This window comes from Ursus arctos, unplaced genomic scaffold, assembly GCF_023065955.2.
Source record: "Ursus arctos isolate Adak ecotype North America unplaced genomic scaffold, UrsArc2.0 scaffold_10, whole genome shotgun sequence".
NCBI classification, from domain to species: domain Eukaryota; kingdom Metazoa; phylum Chordata; class Mammalia; order Carnivora; family Ursidae; genus Ursus; species Ursus arctos.
Window position 1 is genome coordinate 8,926,493 of NW_026622764.1, and position 24,780 is coordinate 8,951,272.

General features: G+C 40.5%; 1 long non-coding RNA gene across 10 annotated transcripts in view; it reads left to right on the forward strand.

Moving 5' to 3' along the window:
- Positions 1 to 19,602, forward strand: part of LOC113251513 (uncharacterized) — a 102,319-nt gene extending 82,717 nt beyond the window's left edge. For 3 of the 10 annotated variants that reach the window (XR_007188936.2, XR_006408901.3, XR_008957565.1), the window contains 2 exons: positions 11,863 to 12,007; positions 12,218 to 15,764. This is a non-coding gene — a long non-coding RNA (uncharacterized LOC113251513). Of the gene's footprint in view, positions 1 to 1,156; positions 1,253 to 1,925; positions 1,985 to 11,862; positions 12,008 to 12,217; positions 15,781 to 16,925 lie in introns of those variants that run through there. The other 7 variants (XR_008957563.1, XR_007188931.2, XR_007188935.2 and 4 more) reach the window with 5 other exon arrangements.
- Positions 19,603 to 24,780: the final 5,178 nt, after the last annotated feature.

Sequence of the window (24,780 nt, forward strand, 5' to 3'; positions counted from 1 at the left end):
GTGTTATTGTGCTTCATACACTGTATACTCAAAGGGAGAGGCAATGAAGGTTTTTAGGCAGAGTTGTTAAGATTAAGAAGATCATTCTAGTAAAGATAGGATAGATTAGAAATAGGAGCGGAACTGCAGATTCAGGAACCCTCAGGAAGCTGCATGCAGCCGAGTTTGGAGAGTGTGGTGGGAGCCAGGACTTGGTCTCTCTCTCACACCAGTTCTCTGGGTCCCTGTATTTCCTGCCATCTTGGGGCTGTGCTCCAGACGTGGAAGTGGGCATCTTGAGGTTGTTGTTAAAGATGAAAAAGCAGCCTGAGCAGATGCTGATCCAAGTCCTCAAACAGTGGCCAGCTCTGGTCCATGGGGGTTGGGCAGAGGTGACATCAATGCATTCCTGGTCCTTTCTGGAAGGTCTTGTGTAAAACCAGATCTACAGCTTGGGCAGATATAATACGGCAGGCAGGGGCTCTCCACTGAGCAACAGAGGCAGAAGGACCCACATATGCTGTCCTGCCATGATGCCTGCGCCCCGCCAGCTGCCTCCTTTGTGTGGCCTGCCTGCCATGCCCACGAAGGCCTGCACCCTCCTATTTCTGACCATGTTTAAGATGTTTCCTTTGGTATTCCTTCAGGCAGCTCTAGCCAACAAATATAAAGCAAACCACTAAAGTACTTTTAATTGTCTAGCAGCCACGTTAACAAAAATAAAAAGAATAGGTGATAATAATTTAGTAATATATTTTATTTAACCCCCTATGTCTAAAGATATTTTTCACATTATAGTTAATATAAAAATATGATTATTGAGGTATTTTATGCCCTCTTTCTGTACTATGTCTTTGAAGCCTAGTGGGTATTTCACACTTACAGCCCATCTTACTTTGAATTAGCTGCATTTCAAGTGCTCAGTAGACACATGTGGTTGGCTACCAAATTGTGAGACACAGGTCAGGAGTCTTTATTCATTTGCCTTGAAATTGTTATTTTTTAAATACCATTTCATGGAATGATACGAAGACAGAAATGAAAGTAGATAACATTACTCAAATCATTTGCCATTTACTGTAAAAGGATGAACAACGATGCTTTTTTTAAGTGTTCCAACCTATTTTTTTAAGTTTTTATTTAAATTCCAGTTCATTAACATACAGTGTAATATTAGTTTCAGGTGTACAATACAGTGATTCAGCCCTTCCATACATCAGACGGTGCTCATCTCGACAAGTGCACTCCTTAATCCCCACCCACCTCCCCTCTGGTAACCACCAATTTGTTCTCTACAGTTAGGAGTCTGTTTCTTGGTTTGTCTCTCTCTTTCTCTCTTTTTTCCCTTTGCTCATTTTAAACAGCAACACTTCTAATCACTCCTGATATTCACACTAGCCCATATTCAATCTTGAGTTTATGCATAGAAATGTCTGTATCTCTGTGATTTTTATATTTTTCCACAAAACACTCCAGAATATAGTTTCCTCAAGATAATATGAAATGACAGGATGCTTTTAATGCCAACTAATTCACTTCTTACTGCTTTCAAGTACATGATAGGGCGTATTGATTTATTTAATTTTATGTCAACCTCTCAATTGTCAGTCTTTGATATTTTGTCTAGCCTTGGAGGCATCACAGTAAATGTAATTGTACTTCAATAAGTTGAGAAATCAATAAATATGATCTGCAAGATACTACTGTCAGGTTTAATTAATGAGTTATTGCCTGGAATTTATAAAGCTTAATTCTGGGTTTTATAAGAAGTCATTATAAAAAAAATTAAAAATTTACCCATTTTATTATTTCTTTAAGTTAGAAATGATCAAAATCTGCCTCTGAATCTCATTTAGGGATTTAATTTTGCATGAGACCATCCATTTGCAAGCTCCGCAGTGTTGCTGAAATTTCCCTTTTCCCTTAATTTAACCCCACATGTCTAGGATCTGAAGCTCTGTCTCTGCAAATCACAGTGGGGTGTCTTCCATGCATTCCCAAACAGGTACTCTCTTTTAATATACTTCTTGTATCCCCCTTATGCCCACATCAAAGATAAAAACATAAGTATTTTCATGTTGTCTGCAAAGGCTCACCGTGCTTGGGGTGACTCGCCAGCTGTCAGTGCTACCTTCAGGGGACTCTCTTCCCCCCAAGACAGGACACTGCCCCAAAGCCGTAGTGCACTGAAGACACCTCCATAGACACCGGATGAAATTACTTCCCTTTTTGCCATGAGCCAGTACCTCCCTCCCATAAAAGATACACAATGTGTAAAAATAATAGGGTACTGTTTTTAAAATTACAATGCTCTTCCCATTCCAAGAGTGGGGGGCAGAATTAATGTTTGGTAGGAGCTCACATTTTGTGGAGTTTGGGCACATGGCAGATGATTTAGTGGAATTTTTGTTATGCAGAGTAATAGCCATTCAGAACCTGGTGCAGAATGTGGAAGCTGGGATCAAGAAGAGCCAAGTTGTTTTGCATGATAATAGAAAGGGTTGTCTTGCTGGTGGTCAAGATGGCATTTTGATGAGACGGTTATTGTAGGTCAACTGTTTTATTTTCTATTGGCCAAAAGCCAATAAAAGACCAAAAGAAGGTTTGCTGGAGACTGGACTTGGCAAGAGAAGACACAGAGAGGTTCTCAGAGCGTGATGACAAGCTGGGAGGGTGGGGCCAATGATGGTGGCACAGCAGATACCACACAAGGTTCCGAAACAGGTGCTGCAAAATGAGGATCCTCATCAGGAATTTTGCAAGAAACCAGGAAAAAGGAGACATTTCCCAAGAAGGGAAAACATTCCAGTATATAGCACGTTGTTGCTTCTGGCTGCTTTAAAAAGATTTGGTGGATAAAACCTTTCAGATATGACACCAAAACCACAAGGAAAAGTGATGAAATTTTAAACTTCCTGCTGCAAAGGACATTTTCCAAAAGGTGAAAACACGATCCACACAGTGGAAGAAAGTATTTGCAAAGCATCTACCTGGCACAATTCTAGTATCCACTTCAGAATCCAATCCACTGGGGTTGGTATCCACTAGAATGTAACCAAGAACAAGCAGACGTACATTTGGAGGATGTATGGAACATCTTCCATACATTAATCTAAAGTGGGAGCATACAAAAGATAAGATGAAGCCCTAATCTCTTAGGATGGTAGCTGACATTACACTGAGAAAGCTATAAAGCAGTGCTACTATTTAATTTCATTTTTAAAGTGTTTTACTTAATGAAGATAAAATCGGAATATGCCCCCCAAACTACTTTAAAAAACCATGAAAGGTACATTATTAACAGTTTTGCATCTCTTTAAGCCTCTATGAATTCCATATTGATGCACAGATACATATGTGAATACTATCTATGAATTGTGATCTTGGTTAAATTACATATAAGACTCTATACTTCCTTTTCCTCTTCATATTATTCTGTCAACAGTCTCTAATGTCACTGATATTCACCTAAGGCTTCATTTTTAATAACTGCCTAATATTTCTTAATATGAATTTACCATATTGATTTAATAATTTCCCTTTCATATAGTTTAATCCAAATTGGTCATCGTTATAAACAATTCAGAAATGTAGCCAATTCCAGTCTTGGATCGTTATTCTCATGCTGACGGCCAAAGCATCATTTCAACATGTCCTGAGAAGTAGAGAAAGGATGTGAGATTTCCCTGATGGAAACATCAGGGCTGTAACGATTACATGGACCTTGTACCTCATCACCATTGGTGGATATGGAAACAAATTCAGATGGTTTAAGGAACGTACCCGACGTCACACAGCTAATCACTGGAAGCACTGTGATTTGCACCCCGGTTGGCCTCATGCCAAATCCACACTTTTTCCTGTGGTGCTCATACTCGTTCTGACCTATGCGATTTTACTGTATAACTCCAGAGGGGTCCTGAGTATCATGAGTATGGTGAAGTAACTCCTGCCTTAGAGCTGTAGTGACCTGTTCTACCAGTGGAACAGAGCAGTTACGTATCTTTGCTTCTTCAAGTTGAATCCGGTCCTCCTCTCTCAGTCTTTGAAGGTCTTCCTTGTTTGCGCTGCCATTTCACTAGTAGTAATGCCCCCACCCAGACCACGCATGCGCAGACGCATAAGTAAGAAAACCTGAGGGGCTTTGTCTTTGCAGTGTCAGTAGTCCTACTCAATAGTCAATTGTGTCAGAGAGAAAAACAGAAGTCTGATGGTCTTCCGCTGTCCCTGTAGCCGTTGCTGCCACATGGTGTCACTGTTGAAACACAGGCCGGCCAGCTGCCCCAGTGCGGTCTCCTTTGTCCTGTTACTGGCTGTGGACCTCCCAACCCCAGCATCCCCACCATTACGCACCTGGTGACCTGAGAGTCTGATACAATCCCCGGCGCTCAATCTCAGTATCTCTGAGTCTCAAGGATGAAAGAACCCTTTCTTTCCTCAGATCAGCTCCACCTTCAGTCCCCTGGGTGGGAGACGTTTTGTTCAGAGGAAATATGCACCTAGTTATGTACATGAATCTAGTTATATCAAGGTTTCACTGTATGTATTTGTTGTCTTCAGGTCATTGTGGTAGGGGAACATGACTATTCCTATGGAATAGCAGACCCACCGCTGAGCTTCTGCTCAGTAAGTTTCCCTGTAACCAATGTTAGAATATTAATAGCCTTGTCCCAGAAATCATTTGGAAATGGTCGCTGGTCTGTGCTCAAGAAGGGGTGCCAAGCACTTTCCTATGCTGGCAGCTCTCAGTCCTCTCCCATTCTACTCTTCCTTCCCAAACTAGTATGAATCGTTCTTTTCCCTTTCTCCTGGGCATCTTGGGGACTTTCTCTTTCCTCCTCATGGATCTATGCCTGCAGAAGGTCTTTGTAGACAAGCTGAGAAAGCTTTCCTGGTCCCTTCCCCATTTATTTCTCACTCTTTTTTTTTTGTAACAGAACCCTGGGCTGCCTCCTTTGGTGATGGGATCTGTCTGGATTTACTTTGGACTTGGTATCTGATTTTCAGATCATTTAGGCAAATACCACTACTTCCTTCATTTGATTTTGTTTGTCCTACTGATCTTTTGATTTTGACCCATCTGTCTCTGTTCCCAGTGTGCAGATGGTTACTGCTTTAGTGGAGCTAGTGTAACTAGTGACCTCCCTAGGTGACAATGCTTGGGCATGTGTAATGGTGTTCTGCAGGCGGCATCATAGTACAATGTTTGGTTTCAAAAGAGTTAAGGACTCCTCCCATCACAGGAGCTTTAAGAACTTTAGCATCATCACTACATGGACAACGTTTCTGCTGGATCAAAAGAGGGCAGAGAAGAAACCCTTATTTTTGCCCTGAGTGTTCAGATACATAGAAGACCTACATTCTTGCATGGCTCTACTTACAGGTAAGAGCCTCTGGTAACATTCATAGTGCCCAAAAAGAAAGAAGCAGATATCCTAGGGCAGGTCAAACTGGAAACAAGAAATACATTGAGGAGGATACAGACCTGTCCAGCCCAGAGCTTGTTACTTTAGTGTGCCATTACAAATTCATTGTGAGTAATTAGTATGCATAGTAAATTACATGCCATTCTCGACAGATCCTGTGACATCTTAGCAAAATATTTCCTTCCTGCTAGAATGAAAGACAATCCCATCACCCACTCTCGGGTTCCGGTGGCCTCTGGGACGACTCATGACCAATTGTCCTCTCTTCTGTGTCTTCAACCCCTTGCTTTGTGTTGATCTCCTTCCTATCAGCTTTTAACACAGCCCAGTCTCTTCCATTTTAAAAAGTTTTCTATCACTTGCAGAATAATCTTTGCACTCTGAGAGTAGTGCCCTTTATCTGTAGTTAGGTCACTGACCAAAGCCTATAAGAGTGACCTTGCCCTGGTGCCTGCCAAAAAAATAAACAAAAAACTGCTTATGACCTGAATGACCAATTGCAATATCAATAATTGAAATGTTTGAGGCCATAATGCAATGCTAGAATCCAAAGCCCATATGCCTGTAATCTGGTTTGCCTTGATTCCCTGTTTGCTTTGGTCATCCTCAGAAGTCCAACCTCTGCAGACATTCATTACCACCTGACATCTCCTTTATGTTCTCTGTATACCCTTAGTCTGTCCCAATCTGCAACTTTCCCTTCCATTCCTGTCACTGCTCTGTAATTGGCCATCTCCCTTCCATTTTAGTCAGCTCAAGCTGATGTAACAAAGTACCATCGACTGAATGTTTAAACAATAGACAGTTATATCTCACAGTTCTGGAGGCTGGGGAATCCAACATCAAGGTGCTGGTAGATTCTGATCCTGGTGAGAGCTTTCTTCCTGGCTTGTGGACAGCTGCCTTCTCACTGTGTCCTCACATGGAAGAGAGAATAAACTCTGGTCCCTTCCTCTTCTTAGAAAGTACCAATTCCATCATGGGGGCCCCACTATCATAGCCTCACCTAAACCTAATCACCTCCCAAAGTTTCCACCTCCAAATACCATCACATTGGGGATTAGGAGTTCAACATGAATTTTGGAGGGACGCAAACATTCCCTTCATGGTCTCCCACCCCTAATTCATTCCTTCTCTCATGCAAAATACATTAATTCCATCTTAACAGCTCCCCCCCCATCTTAACTTATTCCAGCATTAACTCTAAAGGATGAAGTCCAAAGTCTAAATATTATCTAAATCAAAATGGGTGAGACCCAAGATATGATTCATCCTGAGGCAAATTCTCTCCAGCTGTGAAACTGTGAAACCAAGCAAGTCATGTACTTCTAATACATAATAGTGGGACAGTCATTGGATAGACATTCCCATTTTGAAAAGAAGAAATAGGGAAGAAGGAAGGAGTGATGGGTCCTAAGCAAGCAAATATCATTAGTTCTTAAGGCTCAAGAGACTCTTTGTTTCAGTGCCCCGCTTTCTGGACCCAGTGGGTGAAGGTCCCACCTCTGTTGCTCTGCTGGGCAAGGATCACATCCCCAAGGTTCCAGGTGACCGCCATCTTGCCTGTTGAAACTGAGGCATTGGCCTTCTTCTCTGAAACTGAGGAGGCAGTGCTGATGGTGTCTGAATTGACTTCAGGGTCATTATTCCCTTGTCTTGAAGGGAATTTATTCGTGCTGGAATGGTCATAGATCTATAGGAGCTAAGTAATCTGACAGCTTTCCTTCAATTTGTTCCATATTCCTCTCCAATGTGATTTTTTTTTTTTTTTTTTTTTTTTTTTTTTTTTGCCATTCTTTCAACTAGTGGGTTCTACCAGATATCTGGCAGGTCACTGAGGAAACTGCTTCCCCTAGAGCCCTCCAATCGGAGGCACTGTTTTTTTCTCTCTCTCTCGTGCACCACATACTTCTGAGCCATGTGGTGGGGCAGATGTCCTTCTCATCACCACTTCTGGATCATTGGCTTCTTTTCCTTCCTTCCTGTCTTCCTTTCTTCCTTTCTTTCTGTCTTCCTTCCTTTCTCTCCTTCCTTCCTTCCTTCCTCTCTCTCTCTTTCCTTCTTTCCTCCCTCCCTCCCTTCCTCTCTTTCTTTCCCTCCCTCTCTCTCCCTCTCCCTCTCTTTCTCTCTCTGCAAAACTCCATGCTCACACTGTTGGATTCTATCATGGTATCAGTCAGAGTCCCAGCGAGGAAACAGATGGCACACTCAAAGTAGGAACATTCAAAGAAGACTTTAAAAAGGGAGCATTCAGAAAAATACAAATAGGGTGTAGAGAAACCAGGCACCGTAGTGCAGGAACCTGGAGCTCAAAACAGGAGGTCACTTCAAATGAGGAAGGAAGGAGTTATTATCAAAACCAGGAATGGGAGACTCTTGTAGGATTGGTTGCCTTGAGCGATTGGTGACCTTCAGCCAAGGGACAGTCAGCCTGATCTAACCTGGGGAATTAATACTCAAGCCTCCTTACCTCCAATGTCCTGAGAGACTCTCCAGTGGTTGAACCAGAAACCAGAGGGCAAGGAATCCCCTGGAAATATTGCATATGGGAGTGTCTGTGGCATAGAACAAGTGCAGGGTTGATTTGATGGGCAGATGGTCTCCAGCCAATGTAATCATTCTCTTCTTTCCCTCTTTGCTTTCCACTGATCTGGCCTCTCTCACTCATTCACTGACAGCTTCCCCACTAGAGCTTATCCATTCTTCCTGACTCATACCATCCCTCCCATCCTGGGACATGTCCCGTCCGGCATGCTGGCCCTTCAGTTCCTTGACCAACATTTCTCTAATCATCCTTTCCTTCCTTCTCCTACCAGCCTTCCTCTCCTATAGTCCAACGGGGAACTTGTCATTGGGAAAAGCTGTACTGTCTTTGAAATTCTCAATTTAACCCAATTCTGCAACCACTTCCCTTCCTAACAGCTCAGGGCCTCAAATAATCTTACTGTAAAAATTCTTATCAATTAATTATCTCCAGTTAATCTACCCCAATACTTTCTTACTATCTAACACCCTTCTCCTATTTTCACAGGCTTCCTTGTGCAACTCAGAGCTCATGGCATATCATGATTATTCCTCTCTTGCAATTTCCTTAACCTTTTTTTTGCTCCTTCTGTCGTTTTTTGCCTGGTAAAACCCCAGTCTGTGATGACTCACCCATCCAACCACAAGTTCTGTGCTTACATACAGACAGATGCTCATTGCAGGAGGAAAGACATGCAGTCAGGCTTCTGGTTTCCCTTTAAAGAAATCATAAAAAATTCCAAAGGGACACTTGACTCTGACTGACAACTCAACTGGATTTGTCTTGTAAATTACTTTCTCACTTTCTGAGTTAACTGTTTTGTTCCTTTTCTTTTTCCCATAAATTTCTCATTGCCCCTTCCTATCCTTTCATCCCCACTCTTAACTTGGATTCATATTTCACTTAAACATCGAAATCATTAACTAGAAATTTCTCCATCTTTTCGCTTCCAAGTCTAGAAGCACTCTGATCTTTCATTTGGGCTCTGCATCCCATTGCTTTTAGCTCTCTCATATCCTTTTCTTAAAAATGTATTTTTTAATGTTTATTTATTTATTTTAGCAGGGGAGAGAGAGAAAGAATGAGAGAAAGAGGGACCAAGCAGGGGGAGGATAGAGTGGGAGAGAGAGAGAGAATCCTCAAGCAGACTCCATGCTGAGCATGAAGCCCCAAGTGGGGCTCTATCCCAGAACCCTGAGATCATGACCTTGGCTGAAATCAAGAGCTGTTCACTCAACCAACTGAGTCACCCAGGCTCCCCTCTCTCATATCTTTTGATTCTTGGGTTCTCATACTCACCCTCCAGCTTTGTTTGCTTCTTTCTCTTTCAACTGGACCATCCCACAAGAATATTAGCAGTCTTTGGAACCTCCCATCTGAGGGTACTAGAGTCCCCTTCCTCCCATTCTCACTTATTTCTTCCTTTGTCTTGGCTCCCTACATACCACTCTATGATTTCCTTCTCCCTAACTGGCAGCTTTTCCTAAAGCTCCTTCCTTAGAATCTCTTGCAAGGAAGTGAGGCTATAAAAACCAGGAGAGTGGTTACCTTTGGAGGGAGAGAGCTGTGATTGGTATTGGACACAATGGGGGCTTTCTGGGAGCTGCTAGGGTTCTTTTTCTTGATCTGTAAAGTGAGTACAAGTGTGTACCTCATAATAATTCACAAAGCTATGCCAACTAAGTAAGTAACATTAAAAACTTATTCATACAAAGTTGCTCATGATGCTCTCTTTTTATCCTTTTAATGTCTGCAAGATCTGTGGCGATAGCCCCTTCTTCATTTCTAGCATTGTATGGGTGCACGGGTGTGTGCGTGCTTCTCCATTTATTTTGGGGGGCAGAGTTTATCAGGTTTGTCAGTTTTGCAAAGCTTTGTTGATCTCTTTTAGTTTATAATTATTTTTCTTAGTTTATTTTTTACATTCCATCTTATTGATTTCATTTCTTCCCCCCCCCCCCAGGTTATCTGGGCAATTTGCTATTCTTTTACTGAATTTCTGTGATTGACTCTTAGCTCATTAAAATTTTAGCATTTCTTCTTTTCCAATATAAACATTTTAGGTTATAAATTTCCTTCCATTTTTCATTATCATTAGTTGAATATATTTTTTCAAAGATGCATTTATTTTAGAAAGAGAGAGAGAGTGTGTGTGTGTGCGGTCGCACATGGGGTGGGGGGGAGGGGCAGAGAGGAAGAGAGAGAAGGCTCCATCCCACCACCCGAGATCATGACCTGAGCCAAGCTTGGCTTTTGTCTAGTTTAGTAATAGTAAGTATATTTCTTTGACTTGATAGATTTTAATGATAGATTCTAACATTTTCCACCAAAATCTAGCTCTGCTTCCTGCCTGAGGATTATACTTACCTATTATGTGTGACCATGGGAGCAGAAGTGATGTGTGTCACTTTTAGGCAGAAGTTTCTAGAGTCAGTACGTGCTGCACATGCTCTTCTTTCCTTTTGCTGTGGTTAGTGGTGATGTTTCAGAGGGTGACTGTTCTTATCAGCCTGTAGCCCAGAGTGAGGACAACAATAATGGGGATCAGTGCCACTGTCCTATTTGTGATGGACATATAAATGTGGCACAGACATAAACATTTGTTGTTTTAAGCCACTGAAACTCTATGTTTACTCCTGCAGTGTAAACAGATCCATCCGATTTAAACAGAAATTGGAATCAGGGACGCCTGGGTGGCGCAGTCGTTAGGCGGCTGCCTTCGGCTCAGGGCGTGATCCTGGTGTTCTGGGATCGAGTTCCACATCGGGCTCTTCCTCTGGGAGCCTGCTTCTTCCTCTCCCACTCCCCCTGCTGTGTTCCCTCTCTCGCTGGCTGTCTCTCTGTCACATAAATAAATAAAATCTTTAAAAAAAAAAAATTTGGAATCAGGATTGGAGTGCTGTTTTAACAACCAACCTTAAATATGTGGCTTTGGTTTATGGGGTAGGCATTAGTTTGCAAAGAAACTGATAATGGAGGTGAGAAGCATGGTAATCCGTGTTATGTATTGGCAAATTACTTAGTAAAACGGGCTGCCTGTGTTAACTTAGAAAGCAAATTATATGCCTAATAAATTTGTAGCTTTATGGGAAAACAAACTTTTAGGAGCATACATTGGCTGTTGTTGACTGCATTTGAAAGTTTATTACAAGAAAGAGATGGGATCAGAACAATATTGGCTGATTTGCAAGCAAGAATGAGAAATAATAGAAATAGTCTATATATTCAGAGACCTATAGGTTGAAAAGAGAAATACATCTCAAACTGAAGCATCAAAAGATAAAATTGAGAAATTCTTTGAATGTCAAAGGCTAATTAAGACTCAGTCTTAAGGTAAAGATCAAATAAAGAGCATGTTTCACACTGGTTGTTAAAATTTCTGAATAGATTAACATTCTCCCAGTAAATACTTGTAGTTGGACAAAATGGCTCAAGAAAAAGAGACTGTGTGTGGCTTTCCCACCGATGCCTTATGAACACAAGGTAGCTGCACTTACACGGGCTATGGGGCATAGAACAAGAAAACTGATGGGAACAAAATAGATAACAAGATGCCCCAGTTTTTGAGAGAATTATACAACACAAAGAGGCACCAGCTTGGACTGAAAGAAACCACGATTGATACTTAATAAGCCACTTAGACACCTGCTGTTTATTCATATTTTGAAACCTAATTCCCAATGAGATGGCATTTGGAAGTGGCTTTGGAAGGTGATTAGGTCATAAGGACAGAGATCTCATGAATGAGATCCATGCCCTTATAAAAAGAGACCTGAGAGAGATCCCTTCCCCCTTCTGCCTTGTGAAGACACAGTAAAAAGACAGCTGTCTATGAATAAGGAAGAGGGTCCTTACCAGACACTGAATCTGCCAGTGTCTTGATCTTGGACTTCCCAGCCTCCATAACTGTGAGAAGTAAATTTCTGTTTATAGGCCACCCAGTCTTTGGTGTTCTGTTACAGCAGCCTGGACAGACTGAGACAGCACCCGTACTGCCACCAGAGGGAAGCCGGCTGAGAAGCTTGGCTCTTAAGGAAGGCATATTCTTCAATGCTCTCTCAAGTTGTGGTCAAGGACGGTAAGAGGAAAAAGGGGGCCCTCTGCTGAGTTGAGCCAAGGCGGGTGGAGAACAGTGGGCTGGGAGGTACTCCCAGAGAGCAGAGCACATCCCACGCCCGGCATTTGAGGTCCTCATGGCATCTGTTCAGCAGGTGTTTGAATTTGCTATTTATTAGTAACTTCTCTCTCTGTGTGTGTGTTTCTCAATTTCCCTTTTTTCCTCTTTCAGGAGAAAGCAAATGTACCAGTACTATCCATCCCCACTGTCTTTTGGGAATGTGAGAAGCAGATAATTTGTCTCTTTAGTTCCTGAGTCTCCAGGTCAAGAAAAGCGGCATCCAGAGCTGATGTGGAAACTACTGTGTAATTACGCAGAGAGCCTTGCTTTGAGCAGTGATTGGATGGAAGTTTTGGATGTTTCCCTTGGAGAGGGGTTAAGTGTATTCAGCCTGGAGAAAGGAGAGGGAAACAGATATTTGGCGCTGGGCAGGGCAAACCTGAAACATTGTATTACTAATGACCAATCTCTGGTTTCCCATCTTGTGGGAGGATTATACTTCGCTACATTGTCAAACCCAGTTGTGGTCATAAGACCTGCAAAGGGCCATGTGAGCCGAAGTGATGTGTGTCATTTCCAAGAGGAAGCTTTTAAAGTTAGTACATGCTTTTCCACGCTATTTCCTTTCCTGCCACAGTTACTGGAAATATTCCAGATAGCAACTACCCGGCCACACTAGGCAAGTTTTCAGGGTCAAGTACTGCATTGGGGATTTAATGTACAGTACCCTGTGTACCACTGCAGCTTGTAAGGACCAGCAAGGCCATTGGTTCTGCTCTGGAAGTGGTCCTGGCGGGTGCTGCATGGAGGCAGCCATCAGGCAGAATGAGGAGGAATGGAGAGGGGGGAGAAACAAAAGTCTAAACAAAAATCTTCCTGCTCACCTTCTAAAAGCCTAATTCCAACACACATTTGAATCGTACACTAAGAATAACCACTAACAAAATCAACAGTTAGAATGTGAATTTAACCCACATGACATTTGCTTCATAGGACAATCCAACGGAGACTTTAATGTGAGTATGCTTAAGGTGCTTAAATAGAGAAATAAAAACAGCTTACATGAAGCATGCACAAGAAATCATGAACCAAACACATAAAGAAAGGGTCAGTATTTTCCATATTAGAATTTCCAGGAAAAGAGAAGAAGAGAATGGCAAATAATAAATATCTGAAGAGATAAAGAATTTTGGAATTGATAAGAGCATACAGTGCATAAAATAGCCTCAACAGAGATAAATTTACCCATAAGTGCATCACAGAGAAACTGCAGATCATCGGAGAAAGACAACAATGTTAAGAGTTATCAGAGAGTGAAAATTAGCCAGGTACCAGGTCCTGTGGAAGTCTCAACACACCGTATTCTCAGAGCACATTACTTTTAAATGAGAATAATGATAAAGGGAAAATAGTACAGGAACCAAGGACAGAAAGATAATAAAGAAATTTTAACAGATGAATAATTAAAAGACAGCTTACAAATTATTGAGATACACGAATAGCAAATAAATGAATAGCTTAACATAGAAATACACTTCATGAGTTTTCCCCTAAGAGTCGAGCTTTAAACGTACAAATATAACATTGCAGAGTGCAAAGAGTTAATGAAACATTTTGCTCATGACTTGTTGGTGAACTTGTTCATTTTCCATAATTCCGAAGTGAATGGAGATGGTGAAGAGGAGGAAAGAAAAATGGTGTGTTGGCCTTGGAAAAACTATTTAAAAGCCAAACCTGATAGGATTTTACTCAGGCCTGCCTTGTGGAAATGGTCCAAACCATATCCTTACTTCCCTGAAGCCAGTGTTTTCAAAAACTCACTAAATCCCTTTCTGCAGGCAGCACTGTGTCTCTTACTTACTTTTCAGACGTGACAAAAATGGTCAATTTAGGAAAAATTAAACTCAAATAGTTTTGTGTATGTGTGTGTTCATGCAAGTTACATAGTGAAGAGAGAGAGAGAGAGGGAGAAAGAGAGAGGGAGAAAGAGAGAGGGAGAGAGAGGGAGGATTAACTGAGATGGCTGGAATTTGTAAACATTCATTGGTCAGTCTCATGTAGACAAAGCCGAAATTTTTTAGGGATGCGGATTTTCTCACAGAGGCTGGCCAAATTTCTAACGAATTGGCTGGTTAAATGCTGGAGATAAAATCGGCAGGCATGCATGATACAGATTTGCAAATATTTTGTAAATAAATGGAACTATTAATCCTCAAATACATTAGATACAGACCAGCGGTCCAGTCTGCTTCTGGTCGAAGGCCATTCAATGCTGACTTTTTTATGTTATATATATATATATATATATATATTCTTCCTGTGCAGAAATCAACACATAAAAGTTGGAGAGATGGGGTGCTTGAGAATAGATTCTGGTACAAAGGTGTCAATACATCCAGTGATTAGCACTCAGGTTTTAAGGAACAATAAATTATTTATTTAGAATATCATCAGGCACATTATCCTCTGGGCTAACCAATTAGAAAAAGGTGGGAAATGAGCCACAATCTAAATTTCATACTTTGTAGTGTATTCAAAACTTAACCATTCCTTCTGAATCTATCTTCTTTGATCAACGTGAGTCAACATTCTCTTCTTCAGAGAAGAGTCTCCTTGGTCTCATGGGAACGTCTCGTGGGTCTCCTCGGTCTTCACACGTCCTAGGCAGCAAGGCCAAGAGTCCAGAGCTCTGTGTGAATTAGAAAAAAATTAGAAAAAAGACACACCTTTTAGGCTGACCATCAGAAAAAGCATACCCTCTGGGCTGGCCAATTAGAAAAAATGCACTACCTCTGGAAGACCAATGAGAAGAAGTCAGCCCTTGGGGGTGAACCAATGGGAAGAAGATGTAGGCTGATGCCTAGGGCTCTACTAATGGAACACAGCTTGCATTTTAGTCCAGACTGACGCTCCCTTGTTTAGCTGCTTGGAAGTTTCAGTGTTCAAGAAATACATGGTCATGGGGCGCCTGGGTGGCAAAGCTGTTAAGCGTCTGCCTTCCGGCTCAGGGCGTGATCCCGACGTTATGGGATCAAGCCCCACATCAGGCTCCTCCGCTATGAGCCTGCTTCTTCCTCTCCCATTCCCCCTGCTTGTGTTCCCTCTCTCGCTGGCTGTCTCTATCTCTGTCAAATAAATAAATAAAATATTAAAAAAAAAAAAAAAAGAAATACATGGTCACGTCTTAACTAGTGGTGTTTTTTCCCATAGTGTAGGAAATAAAACTAAAATATTGCTGATGGTGGCTTTTTTTTTTTCAATGTTGTTTTTTCCCCTCAAATTCAACTTGAGATTTGGGTGCCTGCTGCTGCTGCTGTTCATACCATAACCTAATAAGGATGGTGTTAAGTATTATGTTTAGTAACCTACGTTTGCTATAACAATATGTCACGTGGTTCTGCACTGTGCATTAGGACTTCCACCTTCTGCTACCTGAACATATCTGAAACCTGAGGTTAAAATATTGCCTTAATGGAATAATATCATACTCAGTTTACTAATGGAGTTTTAAAGCAAACACATCCAAAAACTTGGAAATGGTGACATAAAGTATGTGCTTATTTAAAAAGTTGAAGTAAAATTAAAAAATATCTTAATGTGTATTAGAGCTTGAGCAATATCTATTGATTGAAGGAAAGTGGTTGATATTGAGATTAAAATATGATTTTTGTATATTTTTATTCCAGTTTTATCCAAGTTATAAATTCCTTAAATAAAACCTAAAATATTGGCCTGGATATGCTTGATTAATTACTTGTGTATTGTTTATTGCCATGTTTATCTTAAAAAAACAAAGTTAATGCTAAGTAATAATTATATTGAGCCATTATACATATGTGTATATATTCTATTATTTATGTCATTCAGACAAGTAATAAAGTATAAGTGCATTATTGTCCAGATGCCAAAAATACATTAAACCAAATTAATGTTCAAACACAGTATTTTAAACATTTTTCACACCTGCATGGACAGCAATTCAATTATGTGCATTTAAATCTACAATATTATAAATGTTCATGAAAATATCTGTTGACGTGAACAAAGAAATGGGACATTTTTCTCATAGTGTAATCTTTAGAACCTACATTTTTGTGGAAATCACACCTTCAGGATACAAATAATTGAACATGTACACATCAAGATTATTAGGGTGCAGTATTAAGCAAGTTAAGTAGCTTTAATTTTTGACCTCTAGAAATTTATGGTCCAACAAACTTGTGTCATTTATTTTCTGAAGTGTAAATCCTCTGAGTTGGCATTTTTCTTTATTTACTTTGTAATCTAAATGTTAGTATATATGACACATTTTTTCGAATTGCAATTTTTACATTGATTTTAATACATTGCTTTGTGAAAGACACATTTTAACTTAATGACAGGAAAATTTGGTTTACAGGTAAAATAATCCAATGCATTTTCTTGCAGAAGAATTGAATTTGATTTTATGAACCTCTTTTTTTTTTGAGGAAATATAAGAAATAAGCCCAATGAAGTCATTTTCATTCAGTTCAAAGTGGTCTATGGAAGCCCGTGTTTGAGTAGGGTGCTCAGTAAATACTTATAGGAAGAAATAATCTCTCTGTTCATATGGTTTATATTTTTAATGATGTGTAATGAAACATCCTGGATTGAAGGTCTTATTGTCATACCAGATATTTAGATATCAAACGAACTATTACAAACTCAAGGAAAATTCTTTATCAGTTACCTGTAATGGCTTGGAACCTAGGCAGAGAAAATACAGTGTCTCCATCTGGGATAAATCAGGAGAACTGAAGACATTTGATGTATTCTGTTTTAATATGGGAATTGGGGATTTAGGACTGTTGGAAAAGCTAGGAATGAAACTCAGGTCAACTATTTTCCATTATTTCAGCCTGATGCACTGAAAGCAGACATTCTCAAGCGTTGACTGGGATGCTGCCATGATTCTTAGGGAGCTTTGGTCCTCAAGAAGCCACCAAGAAACCACCGTGAATCTCACACTGCCTGGCAATTGCCTTCAGAGAAGTGGCCTTTTCTTTTCTGCTCCCGAATCTCATTTTGAGGGCCTCTCACTGGAGAGAGGTAACCTGGAAACGATAAACTGGAAAAGGTATTTTCTGAAGTGGTTCCTGGCTTCTCCGGGCAAGCTTGGCTTGGGGCATTGGCAGTTGCTGAGTTGACCATAGACGTTTCATCGTGCATAAGATGGGTGTGCCTCCCTCTGCTCTTCAGGCATGTATTCCATAGTGTTAATTCATAGTCCCAGGTATGCAAATTTTAGAAGCTGGACTATTGTCCACGATAAATAATATTCTGAATTTTTGAATATATGTCTCTTCCCAAATGGAGAAAGTTGAGTGGACAAATTTCTCCTGTAAATTAAAAATGATATATCCAAAGTTGTCCTATTCAAGAGTTCTAGAGAAAAGGAACAGGATCCTATTTACAGAAAATGTAGTTTCCCTTGAGAACACTTCAAATCATAAATGACAGTGGTTTTCAACTCAAGCATACTTTCCTAGAATAAGACATAACAAAATTTTGGGTTAATGGGGAGAAAGTGGAGTGTAGCTTGAAGTAGTCTGTAAAGAAGTTGCCATTGCTTTGATTTGATTTTAGTAAAGATATTTAACTCGTTTTGAAATTAAGTCACACTAAAGAAGATTAAATGTTGTAAGGGTCTAGAGACATTGATATGATAGCCCATCTGCAGAGCCCCTCCAATTATTTAGGGGAAATCCTGCTTGTATAATGTCAGTTCCCACCTGCCTCAGAGGATGCAAAGGAGGGTCCCTGGATTCTCCCTGAGGCTGTGTAGGAAACTGGGGCTTTACTGCCAGGCATATTTAATCCATATGGGCTGAGAGAAAGTTCCTTTAGGTGAGAAATGAAGCTTTGTGGCATTTTGCCAAGAGAAGCTCATATTTCTGAGCACTCAGGGGAATTCACCTGCATTTGCCTGTGTCTCTTGGCAGGTTCCTTACTGTTTTAGGATTATACTCTCTGAACATAATAGGAACAAAGATGGGGATTTTTCTCTTACATTATTTTCTAGTATTTGGGGGTCTTATGAGGTAGTAATTAATCCTGCCTCTTTTCTCCGCTTCTGAGTTTAGATTCAACAAGGGAATGTGGCCACACAAATTAGAAAGATAGAAATAAATATTAGTTTTATTACTGATGAGGTTGTTTGGGGGAATGAAACTTAACCTTTGGGCAATAATTGGTCTCACCAAATATTACCTCTCCATCTGGAAACTTCAATGAACACTCAAGGAAGAGTTTGCTTCTAGAGTGCAGGCACATTTACCCAGAACCCCTGCTTTTCTCTTTAACCCTGTAGTGGTATGAGTTTTTACAGAGGATGTCGTGTAAGTAATGTATTTGGGAGAGAATAGAGCAGATGAGTGAGGAATGGATCTGGGGAAGGGGAGAGGGCCAATAGTATGTTGATAAGCCAACAATCCCAGTGGGAGACTGTCTCAATCCCACAGGGAAACTCTGGGAAAGGATGCAAAACGCATGCCTCATCATTATCCCTCCCAAGAGGTAAGGGAGCTGGGTGTTTCATCATGGAGAAATTCTCCTAAGGAGTGTTAATTTCCAGGCTTTTCTATGAGTACCTGGACAGAGGGGCCTTTCATGGCTGGGAAAAAAAAAAAATCCCCCAGGTTCAGAGATGGAGATACTGGAAGCTGGAAATCAACTAGAACACTGATATGGCAGAATGAAAGCCATCTATATGGGGCACTGACAATGTTTGCTCCAAGCCCCCTGAGGAGTACAGAGAGAAACCAGTTTCCAGACCTGCTTCCAGAAGACAGGCTGTGGGCTCTGAGGCTGACTCAGTGTTTCCCACAGAGAAGAGCTGAAGGACAGGAGTCTGAAAACTTTTTGCAGGCAGACAGATCCAAAGAAAGAGAGAGAAGAAGGGGCTGGGCTACTTAAGTCATTCCTTCATCATTAAGAAATTGGGAGGGGTCAGAGAGAAGGACTGAAGTTGCCTTTCCAGACTGTTCCCTGTAGGACAGAGCAACAGAGATTTTGTAAGCCATGAGTCAGTGTGGGCACATGGGGACGGGGGAAATGGTACTAATGAGTGGTACAGTGATGCGGAATTCAGAATCATCCCTTAAAAAGTGATGATAAGCGTTAACAGCAACAATAGAAAAGGCATAAGTGTGCAAACAACAAAAGGCACCATCTTTTTGAAAAAGGCTTACAAGGTAAATATAGACATGGAGGTCTTCGTGTACACACTGGTCTTCTTTTCCTCTTTCTGACCTACTCTTTCTTCCAATCACTATGCCCTCTGTCTTTCTTCTCCTTACCGTGATCAAAGCTTTATTGTTATGGTCATAAGCTCCAAACTGTCATAGGTTACATCTGATGGGCAGGGAGCAGGGCAGAGAAGGAGACAAAGGAAGTAAGATCTGACAATGGGATGTTTGCCCTGGCAGTGAGGATAAGCAGGAGAGTTTATAAAAGGCAGCTAAGAGATCAGTAGCTGCTTTGGTGAATGGAAAGGAGAGTCGTAGGCTGTGAATAAAGTGATAGTTTGTAAGTGACGTACTTGTGTTCTTTATCCTTTTAACATACGTAACCCAAATATAAGTGTGCTGTTATTAATTGCAGACCAGTCCCTAAGATAGTAGAGAGAATAAGCTGCTGTGACAAATTCACACAAAATACAGTGGCTCAAACAAAATAAAAGTTTCTTTCTCTGTCACCTAAAGTGCAGAGGTAAGAGGGCAGTCAAGGACAGGTTGGCTGTTCTGACCGTTTCTTCTATCTCGGTACTTCATTCCTGGGGTGTGTGTCTGTCTGTGCTGTCAAAGCTGCTCACACCATTCCTTTCAGCTCATAGAAAGGACAAAAGGAAGACAAGCAACTTCCTTTGAAAAATGTGACCAGGAAGTCTTCTTCTGCTCCCATCTCATTGGTCAGAATCCAGTCACATGACCACAACTTTGTTGTGCCCGAGGTGGGGAATTCTCTTCTCTACCTGGGTAGCCATGTGCCCTTCCAAAACTGTGGTGGGGAGTGGGGTTTTATTACTAAAAGAAAGAATGATATAGAAAAGTAACTACTGGAAATAATTAGAAAAAGCATGCTAAGACAGTTACAAAGACGTTTGATGCTTAATCTCATGAAAGTTCACATGTTCTGTACTAAACTAAAATGTATAGTTTATTGTGTTCTGAAATTCTAGTCATTATACTTATCTTTAGGTTAGTTAACTATGATGTACTGTAGATATGTTTAATTTTTAGATGACCTTGATTGTGAGTAATGGGTTTATTTTACCTCAGCCTAATGAAAACAGTCTTTTCTACCTACATATGCTACAATTTACTGTTAATTTTTACAGTGATGATGAAGCTTTCCTCATTTTAGCTTTACTTACATGTGTTCTAAAGCTTGTATTTTTTTCTAATAGTTTTAGTTTTTGTCATTTAATAGTGATTTGTAGCATGGCAAAGCCCAAGTAACAATTTTGATATCTTCCAAAACACAACTTAAATAATGGTCTGAACTCAGGTCAGTGTAAGTATCTTCGGATCATCCCTAAACTGGAGATGGTGATTCTGGACTACTTGAAACCTGTGTTGATTCTTGGACTACTCTAGGTCTTCTTTATTGTGTAACTGGAGAGCTGGTTTAACTTTATGGGTTAGCATGCAACATAGGGTATAGTTACTTTCATGGCAGGGGGGAGGGGGCAATGCTCAATAAATAATGGTTGAATAATTGAATTGGGTGACTCAGAGGTCATCAGAAATTGCAAGTCCTTTGGAACCAGGGTTAGGCCATATTTTCCAGACAAAAATATTTGGTAAAGTTTTTTGTTTTGTTTTGTTTGATAATGTTAATAATAGCCTATGTAACATAAGAAAATAATGTATCAATAAAAATAGAAAAGAACTATAGAAATCTCATACATTATACTAAAAGATTTCTCTTTCCTTTATTTTTTTTTTTTTAAAGATTTTATTTATTTATTGGACAGAGATAGAGACAGCCAGCGAGAGAGGGAACACAAGCAGGGGGAGTGGGAGAGGAAGAAGCAGGCTCATAGCGGAGGAGCCTGATGTGGGGCTCGATCCCATAACGCCGGGATCACGCCCTGAGCCGAAGGCAGACGCTTAACCGCTGTGCCACCCAGGCGCCCCACTCTCTTTCCTTTAAATAGCATAAAAGATGAGAAGCAACTAACACAGTGCCTGGCATAATAGATTCTCAATAAATAGTAGTCACAGTAATGACCTTTTATGTTGTTCCTAAGGTGATGGGACAAAGTTGTAATAAGTTTTCCACCAATATATAGGAAAACAAACCACAGCTTTCTGGCAGTAAATCTTTATTTGAGGAGGGATCAGATTCATGGTCGTGATGTAAAGAAGAGAGTCCAGTTTGGAAATGCAAGAAGAATCAGTATGAGAAGTGTTCTTTTTACACAAACTTAGCATGTAAAAAGTTTCAATAATTACAGAACATCTCCCCAGATTTTACTCTACTTGTGAAATACCTCAGGGAACTCAGCAAGCTTTTATAGAACCTTAGAGCAATGTGAATTCAGAAGAACTTGATAGGAGAATATTTTTGATTCAACTGTTTCTCTGGCATCTGTCCATATTGGGATATTCTGGAACCCATGACAGAACAGCAGAAGCGGGATATGGTATTTGTCCCTGATTGATTAATATAAAAACTGCTTTCCTAATTATTTGGCAATGCTATCCCAATTTTCCTTTTTCAAAAAGGAATTCTGCTTTTCATTTTTTTTTTTTTCAGCCTGCTTCTCCTAAGTCATTTGGCATTGCTTTCATAGACTCTTAGTATTCCCTCTTTCTTTACTTCCCAAACTTTATTTAGACTGCCGTTAATCTTGGTAATTTCTTTGAACTTTATGACATGACTGTTTTGGCACATCGAAGGCATCACTGTTTAACTTTCCAGTTTCCTAACTTTAATAGAATATACCTGTTTTAGATACTTTTTCTATCTTACCTAAAATTGACTGTTTCCCCAAAGGGTTCTAGGTATTGAATGCAAATTTTGACATCTCAAAATGCCTATCAGATATTAGAAAACTCTAGCAGTGGGAAAGTTATTACATTTTTTATTTTTTGATAACCGAAAATCAGGGGGTTAATTTTTTGAAAGTCAATTTCTTCTCCTAATCCTCAACAACATAAATCAACAGCTCTTTGTTTATAAGATAGTTTAATATCCCTTGCAGTAGAGGCATTTTGAGAATTTAATTTTTTTGGAATTAAAATGGAGCCTCTGAAAACATATTTTTATTTTTTAAAAGATTTTATTTATTTGAGAGAGAGAGAATGAGCAGGGGGAGAGAGAGAGGCAGATTCCCCCTGAGTGCGGAGCCTGATGTGGGGCTCAATCCCAGGACCCTGAGATCATGACCTGAGCCGAAGGCAGACGCTTAACTGACTGAGCCACCCAGGCACCCCTGAGGATATATTTTTAAATTAGTTAAAAATTTTATGTCAGTTTTCCATAAAGTGGAAATAAATTGGCATAGCTCTAATTCATTTACTTAATAAGAGTGAGAGAGGTCAATTATACTTTTCTGAAATGCTCAGGTCACAAATACGTTGAAATGCTAACATTTATTAATTTGAGTCGTGAGTGCATTGGAGTTTGTGATATTATTCTTTGCAATAGTTTGTGTATTTTATACATTGTATATTTCCCCCCAAATAAGACAAAATCTTTAGTTCTGCCTTAAATCTTTTAATTTTCTGAGGAAGCAGGAAACTGGGTTATATAGTGGTGAAAAAGAAAATTTGCCCATTTTGTTAGGTTAGATGGTGGTGGCAGGTGACACGGTTGTATATTAGTGTAGATGAGAAGGAAATGAAAGTGAACTTAATGTTAGTTCAATTAATGGGTGCAGAAACAAGCAATGAATTAGGGCGTAATCTAAGCAGAGTCCTTTCTGTTCAAAAAATTATTTGAAGATAATGGACTGTGTCTAGAAAAGGCATTAACTTTTCTCATATGGCCCTCTCCATCAAAATATAGTTTGCCACCTAGATTTTAGTGGTTGTCTTTTTAACAGGCTGTTTCTGTAAGTACATATTTGTCATATGCCTAGTCTGTATTTTTCAAACAGCACTCTAAGTAGAATTCAAATAAAAAGAACTAAAGGAACTTGAGTTTTCCTTGATATTTTAGAGGCTTTCTATGCTGTTTTTGTAAATGTAGGTAAGGTGGAGCTCATTTTGGCTGTGAGGGGTGGTCTTAAACTACTGTTTCTCTTCAAACCCCTTCCCTCTCACGTATTATCTAAGGTTTACTAATTATAATTGTTAATTTTCCTTTTCAAAATTCACTTTTAGCAGAAGCCTCTGTTAGATGGCTCCAGGAGCAAGCAGCCCGCCGACTCATTCTGGGCAGAGGAGGGAGAGGGTCCAGGGCTGGGGCTGGGTGCCCGAGATGGGGGACTTCCAGGGGGAAAGTAGTGGAGAGACTGCAGTGACACTGCCCTCCCCGGGCGGGTTGAAGCATCTCACTGGTGACGGGTCTGAAAGCACGTGGCTACGTCATGGAAAGCCAGTCTTTTCAATGCAAACTTCAACTCCTCCTCCTCCTCCCTCTAATGCCTGTAACTCACATCCGAGGCTGGGCGAGGAATCCGGAGGGGAGATTTTCCTCATGCTCACCGTTGTTGGAAACTGGGAGAGTGACGGGAAGGAGGAAGGGGATCTGTGGCGCTCTCTACCTACTACCAGCCTGACAAGGGGAGGGGGCACCTGGATTTGCATCTTTTCTTCGTGGTGATTGAGAACTGCAGGTTCAATCCGATCCCACTGAGCACTGGCGATTGATTATAAAAAAAAAAAATCGACACTGGGAGAAGGGAGGCTCTGTCTTCGGCTGTCAGACTCGATCTCGGAGGTGGTATTGGTGTATGTGTGTGTGCTGGTGTTTTTTTTTTTTTTTTCTTTTTCTTCTTCTTTCTTTCTTTCTTTCCTTTTTTTTTTTTTTTCTTCTCTCCTAGGGGCTACACAATGGCAGTCTTCTCTCAGTGAGATGAATCCTGTTTGCCTTCTGCAGACCCACCCATCTTCATAGCGATCAAGTAAAAGGCTATGGTTTTCTCTTTGGGGATCTTTTGTGCATTACTGTTCTCTCTGATTAGTTCTGGTCTCTGTTGGGATTTCTTTGCTTTTTTGTTTGGCTTCATGCTGAAAAAGGATTTTTTTTCCAACCCTTTGGTAATAATCCAGTGGTGATCGAGGGGGATAAATCATTCACCCTGGCCGAAAAAAAACAATCACTGAGAAGTCTCAAAGAAATATACCACGTGAGGGGAAAAAACTGGGAGAAGATCCGGAATATTATCGTTTTTCCTATGGTAAAACCGGTGCCCCTCTTCAGGAGAACTGATTTCAAATTATTATTATGCAACCACAAGGATCTCTTCTTTCTCAGGGTGTCTAAGCTGCTGGATTGCTTTTCGCCCAAATCAATGTGGTTTCTTTGGAACATTTTCAGCAAAGGAACGCATATGCTGCAGTGTCTTTGTGGCAAGAGTCTTAAGAAAAACAAGAACCCAACTGGTAAGCAAAACATGCATCATGTTATGTTTTTCCTCATAATAACCTGTCTTGCTCATTGAGCTAGATCTGCAGTTCTGCTATGCAGGAAGGCAGGGGAAACAGAAAAGGAACCAGGACAGTGTTGCATATAGAGGTGTTGATGGATAAACAAGTAAC